Raw genomic sequence first — 6,647 nt, 5'->3', positions numbered from 1 at the left:
GAATGCTGCCTAAAGAAAACTCAACAATTGAGCTGTAATTAGGGAATAGTTTTTGTAAAAAAAACCCTATCACCAATGCTTATGTATTTAGTTTTGATTAGTATCAGCAATTTGACCCCAAACCAAAAAAATAATCTGTTTGGATTTCAAAGTCTGTTCTGAAAGATATAAGAGATGATTTTATTAGATAGAATAAAAGCAAGTTATGTCTTCTCTTCTTTAATTAAAAGGGTAAAATAGTTTTTCTATCCTTAAAAGTTTCCCAACTGAGCAGTCATTGAGCAAATTTTTATCTCATCCCTCTATAAGCAGGATAAACATACTTACTGGTATGTGCATTTAGCCCGGCTTTTCTCAAAAGAGCCTCTCCATTCATTGCTCCAATACAGAAGAATAGAAGGTCTGGGCCTCCTGGTCCGCTACCCCCAAAGTAATTCAGAACCATCCTGAGACATATACTACTTGTGACCTGTCAAGCTAAGGATGACATCCATTCAGCTTTAACATTGACTGTTGATTATGTTTTCCCTACAATGCCCATATAATCTTGCTTTCACTAGTGAGGCAGTAAGGCAGGTGAAGTTGAGCTACAGATTTCAGGAGCAGGTTGACCCTCAGTGCATCTTCCAATGGCAACAATAATTTTATGGCTGCTGCCATTTAAGTAGGAAAGTAAGCTTTGTATCTTTGGTTCTTGCCTAAGGTCAGTGCTGTGCTTTTCTCTCCAGCCCCCACCCACTTCACCAGAGGACATTTATTTGATTCTTAACTACGTTTTAGGAAAGAGCAGTCAGAAATCAAGACAACTTCTTCCTATATTTTTCTTAGAGTTGCTTGTTTACAAGCCTTTGCGCCGACTAAGCCATAAACCAGGGGTGGGGTAAACATCTTCTCAAGGGGCTACATAAGAAACTGGGACTATAGAGGACTTCTGGTTTGACATCACGCTGCTTCGCACCGGTGTGCAGATCTGTCCAAGGTTGGTCTCTGATTTTCATAGCTTTTTGGTCACCGAAAGACAATTGCAACCTGGTGGAACTTTGCAATCTGAAGAGAAACCCCTTGTACACCCATGTTTTGCAATACTGCACTTTCAAATCTTCATACATAATCTTATAGATTTTCACCAACAGTGTTGACATCTTATAAAATTACAAAGATATTGTAATCTTGATCTCATGTAATATAAGGAAATGATATCTATGGAGATTCTCAGTTATCTCCCCAGAGAGCAAGGGGAAGCTCATAACCAGACACGAAGAAACTGGCCTGTGGCCAGTCTGTAGGTATGACAGCTTGATATCTTTGTTGGAAGCCTTGAGAAATACAGCCAAGCCGAGGGACGTGCTTGTTGAAGGATTTTCAAAGAGAAGGTTATTTAACAACAAAAGAATCTGGGACTATCGTGAAGGACCAAACCAATGGACTGCATTCCACCTGTTTGCCTGCAAGGCTGCACTTTGATCAAGGTAGCGATGGGTGGCCTCCGAGCCCATTTCCCTCACACAACAACCTCCTCACCCTCAGGCTGCTCCAGGTCAAGAACAAGCATTGTGCAGGCACAGAAAAGCACTTTCTCTCTTTGTACTCCTGCAACCACAAGCCAAATGTACGAGTGCATGGTGACTGCACAGAGCTGGAAATGATTCAGCTTCTTCTGAACCCCCCTCCACACCTTATTTACTTTTGATTTCTAATTTCCGGTTGATCTCATATAGGTTGGACAGGGACCATAAACTGCCCAGGTTTGTCATAAACCATGGTTTGTAAATTACAATGGCTTAGCTTATACAGCATGCTAAGCCAAACCAAAGCAAGTATCTGGCATGAGGTATCAAACAGGTGATTAAAATTTATCTTTCTGTTTTTATAGGCAACTGGCATAAGTCTGTGTTCACCAGTTAAAAATGTAAACAGCAATGGGCAATCAAATTCATTATGACCATCTGTTTAACAATTTTTTTCAGCACAATAAAAAATATATTCCAACCAAAACTGTTTATATCCTTTGTGCAGATTATTCAAACCTTTTGACTGTCCAGTTTTTAGTAGTATTTCTTATAATAGTGTCTGAGATTTTTTTTTTTTTGGTGGAGGTGGTGACTTCTTGATATGGCATCAATAAATATATGAGGATGAGATGTCCAGAAACAACTTCCTACTTATTCACTAAGGCCTTCCTTCATTTTCCTTAAGAGATTTTGTTCAAGTACCAATCTTAAATGAGATATAAATAAGAAATTCAATTTTACAAAATTCAGGGAAATGAGCAGCTCTTCATATAATTTATATAAATCATATAACAACCACATCCAAAACATTATTCCTTTTTAAAATATTATTTTCCATGAATGCTTGGGCTAAGTCCGATGAAAAGTAAATGCTGTATGCACTGAAAATTCAGCCTTGGTGAGATGTATCCGGTCCCTTGCTAAAAGCCCAATCTGGAGGTAGTGTAGACCATAATCTTGGAAACCAAAGGGTTTTTTTTTGACAACACCAACCTTTTAACGAGTGATTTATTTGTGGGATTTTATGTTCTTTTGCCAGGTGTCATCCTCTTGTTGGTAGAATGGATGAAAAAATTGCACCTAAGTCTTTGACTATGTTGCCCAGCTGGTCGTAGTCCCACATTATTGCTCTCAAGTTCTTTCCTGTATCATTAGTTCCTACATAGAATACTAGTAGTTTTGTTCAAAACAAAACTTTTAAAAATGAGTCAATTTATGTTTTCCTATGGCAAGAAACAATTTCACTATAAAATATTCAGTTCTGGTATCAACTGCATACAATAAACTTTTCAGGCAGGTTTTTCCCAAATATCTGTTGCGGTAGGAACCCCTTTGAATCAACATTCAAGTGACCCAAGTGTTTAGCAAGGAGTAATGTATTAGACAATTTCCCAGCTTGGGGACTAGTCTCACAATCCGTGCAGGTTCTCATATGTTTTGCAATACTTTCAAATCTTCATACATAATCTTATAGATTTTCACCAACAGTGTTGACATCTTATAAAATTACAAAGATATTGTAATCTTGATCTCATGTAATATAAGGAAATGATATCTATGGAGATTCTCAGTTATCCAGGTTATGTTTCAAGGCTGCTTTTTTTTCAAGCTTTCCTATCCAGTAAGAGCTGAAGAAGCTTCTTGGATGAGAAGTGAAACATCTTCAAAGAAAAAATAGAAAGTACAGTTCCCTCCTGAAAAAAGAGATAAGGAAATGATGTTAAGATAGGAAACCTTGAGATCAAATAATCTCATTAGATTTCAGTTTTAATTTTTTTATTCATTTTTATAAAACGCACAATTATAGGTGCCTGCACCTGCTATAATCCTTGAGTGAGGCATGCATTTTCACCTTGATGTTATTGGATTACCAACCTAACCAATTTTCAGCCTGGTTAACAGTGAGAATTGTACCTAATTATTTCTAGTAAACTATAAATTTGCAGCTCGATTTATATTGTCAGATTAATGGGCTGTCTTTCCTCAACATGAAGAACTGTTTCTTTTACTGTCTCCAAGCCTTTTTTAAAATTACATTTAATTGGATGTAATTTTGGGGAGAGTCACTTTGGTTATTAAAGCAACAGGATAAAAACCATGACACCGTGAATTGTAATCCTGCTTTAGGTACAAAGTCAGCTGGTTGGAGTTGGGCCAGTCCTTCTTTCTCAGACTTAGGAAGGAAGCAATGGCAACCCACTTGTGAAATCTTCTCAAGAAAACTGCAAGGGCTTGTTTGGGTAGTTGCTAGGAGTCAATACTTTTGAAGGCACAATAATTTATTTATTTATTAGATTTGTATGCCGCCCCTCTCCGTAGGGGTGTACTTATTTGGTAGGAAATTATGACTGGTTTTGGAGAGTTCTAAGTTGAGGCAAGCTAATTTATGAATAATTAATCCATATTCATAATATCCAAATTAGCATTTGTTAATTTTGTTGTACTGTACTTTTTTTTATGTGTTAGGTTTTTCTTAAAAATATAAGAATTTTGCTTTATCCATAATTTTATACACCTCTGTAATGATCAGCTAAGGAGGTATTTCAAGGAAATAGGTGTTCTTCTCTATCAGTCTGGACCCATATAAATAAAAATAATAATTTAAATACAAGGTGCATCAGCGGAAAGATCATTATAAACATATTAGTAATCCTATCAGACTTCCAAATGCTTTTTCTGTCCAATCTACCAAATTAATACAGACTGTACACTATCAAGATTCGGTGCTCATGAGCGTGACAGGTGAATAAGAGCAGGAGCAAACAGAACTGCCAGCTGGAATAACAAAAATATTACAGATTAATAGATACCAGACGCTGAAGAAGACTTCAAAGGCAGCTGTCACTGGACAGCAAATATTAGGCCATTTAAAATCAACCAACTGTGCAAAACTAAAATTTCACGCACCAGAAAAAACATTTAAAACTTCTTTTCCAAATAAGTGTTCAACAATATATTGACACGGCTAATAAAGGAATTTATTTGGGTGAGGAAAGGTAAGGCATTGCACTTTACGTAGAACATATTGTGCAGAATTTTCTTATACAATACACTTGGTATATCATGCAGCATTGTGCATAACTTATAATAAGCAAAGTGGCAATTATGAACAAACAGAGCATAAAAACCACTTGACTGAACAATTTCATCAAGGCTTTCAATAATATTGGTTTATACAATGTGGTGCATCTTTCCAGCTATTTCCCCTTCTTTTCCCCAGTACATATATATTTGTACATAGAAAGATAACAAGCAATGAAACAGTTTCACCACTAACTTCCTCTTCTACACTTTGCTACGCCTATAGGGTTTGCAAAAAAAAAAAAAACCCCTTAAAAAACAGTTTTGCTTAGCAAAGCCACTGCTATAAAAAGATTCAATAAGGAACTATTTTTTCAATAACTGAGTAATTGATTTGGAAAGCATCTAATATTGCAGAGGAGAGATTTTAACTGCAGTCCCTGGCAGTACTGTATTTTTGGGGAGTAAACCCATGTAAATTAGCTGCATAGTTTTCATGTTTGAAGCCTTTATATTGGACCACTGATCTAGCAATTGAGGTTTTCTCCACTGTCCACATAGCCCTGGCCCTCATATTGATTGATGCTGCCTTATTACTCTCTCTCTCTCTCTCTCTCTCTCTCTCTCTCTCTCTCTCTCTCTCTCTCCCTCTGTGTGTGTGTGTGTTTGGCTTTAATCTTGGCAGCCATAGTATCAAAGACCCCCCTCCCAAGAGAAGACAATTCATCATTATGCCTATGGAAGGTCAAATTCTGTTAAGGCAGGGTGGGAGGAGACATTGGGGGCCCTGCTGTTGTGAGTGGGAGAAGTGATGCAAACTGGAGCAAGCTGATTTTTTTGAATTCCTTCAACTATGTTGAGGCTCTTCCACAACATGAATTATACTGATTTCTTATGTCTCTAAAAGTGGTGGGAAGTTTCAATAATGATTCCCAGAAGTTACCAGAGATTGAAGCAGTGGGTTTAGTTTCAGTAAATGAACAAAGGATTTAATATTGTATACTACTTATTTATGTTAGGAGCAAAAGGAATAGGTGACACGAAGGTGGAGGTTGGATAAAGGTTATGGTATCAGAAGAAAGATACAGGGTTTACGTAACAAAAGAAGCTGTGTGAACTATAAGGAAATAGCAGACAGAACCATGACTGTGCTGTGTGAGCAGAATTGAAATTAATTACAAGCCATCAAGCTGGGTTCAGCTCTTTAGCCCAGTATGAATGTATACTTACCAACTTGATTAGTGTCTGCTAATATTGTGTAGCTGCCAAGTACAATCTTGCTATTCATCTTATCCTTGTCTTTCCTTTCTTTTTTAGCTTCAATCAAGCTGACCATAATCAATTTTCCAGTCCATCAAATGCTTATATCACAGTCTTCGGAGAGGGGTGGCATACAAATCTAATAAATAAAAAATGTTCAAAATATGTGAGTTTCTGCTTGCTAATTATTGTCTGAAGAAAGCAACTGTCTTTATTTGGATCCTGACTATTTGCTTGATTTCTGGATACTCCAATGCCCAGATTAATACTTCAATTGTATCTCATGCTCATTCTCATTTTCTAGCTTTTATAATGATAGGTCAATATTTGAAAACCATTTGACTTTCTGCTTTAATCTTTATTATTGAAACATTTTAATCTTTATGATTTTATTGAGGTTTGCTATTGTCTTCATCGATACATTTAATCTAATATTTATTTATTTATTTGTCATACAAATATAGTATTGCATTGTAATATGTTTAACATAAGTATAAAGTAGAGATAGAAAAGATAAAAAGAGATTATGACAGGAACATTACATTTCCAGCCTATCTTCCTTCTTTAACAATGTTTGAACTCCTTTAAGTTCTTTAATTTTAACTAATGAAGAGATGTCATTCATACATTTACATTTGTTAGTATGTCAACATTAGCTATGGTCCCACTCCATCCTGCTGTTCTGATACTTACTGAGATAACAGAGATGAGCCCAATATCTATTCACTATTTTTCCCTTCTTTCATTTTCTTAATTTAACTCATATTTGATACCTGTAAGTTATTATCTGTTCCACAGAGAGTTCTTGAGTTATGGCCACAAACGGGGACCAGAATTTCCATTGCTAAATGATGC

Source organism: Erythrolamprus reginae, chromosome Z (genome assembly GCF_031021105.1).
Source record: "Erythrolamprus reginae isolate rEryReg1 chromosome Z, rEryReg1.hap1, whole genome shotgun sequence".
Taxonomy (NCBI): domain Eukaryota; kingdom Metazoa; phylum Chordata; class Lepidosauria; order Squamata; family Dipsadidae; genus Erythrolamprus; species Erythrolamprus reginae.
The sequence above is the reverse complement of the archived record's forward strand: the minus strand, read 5'-3'. Positions refer to the sequence as shown.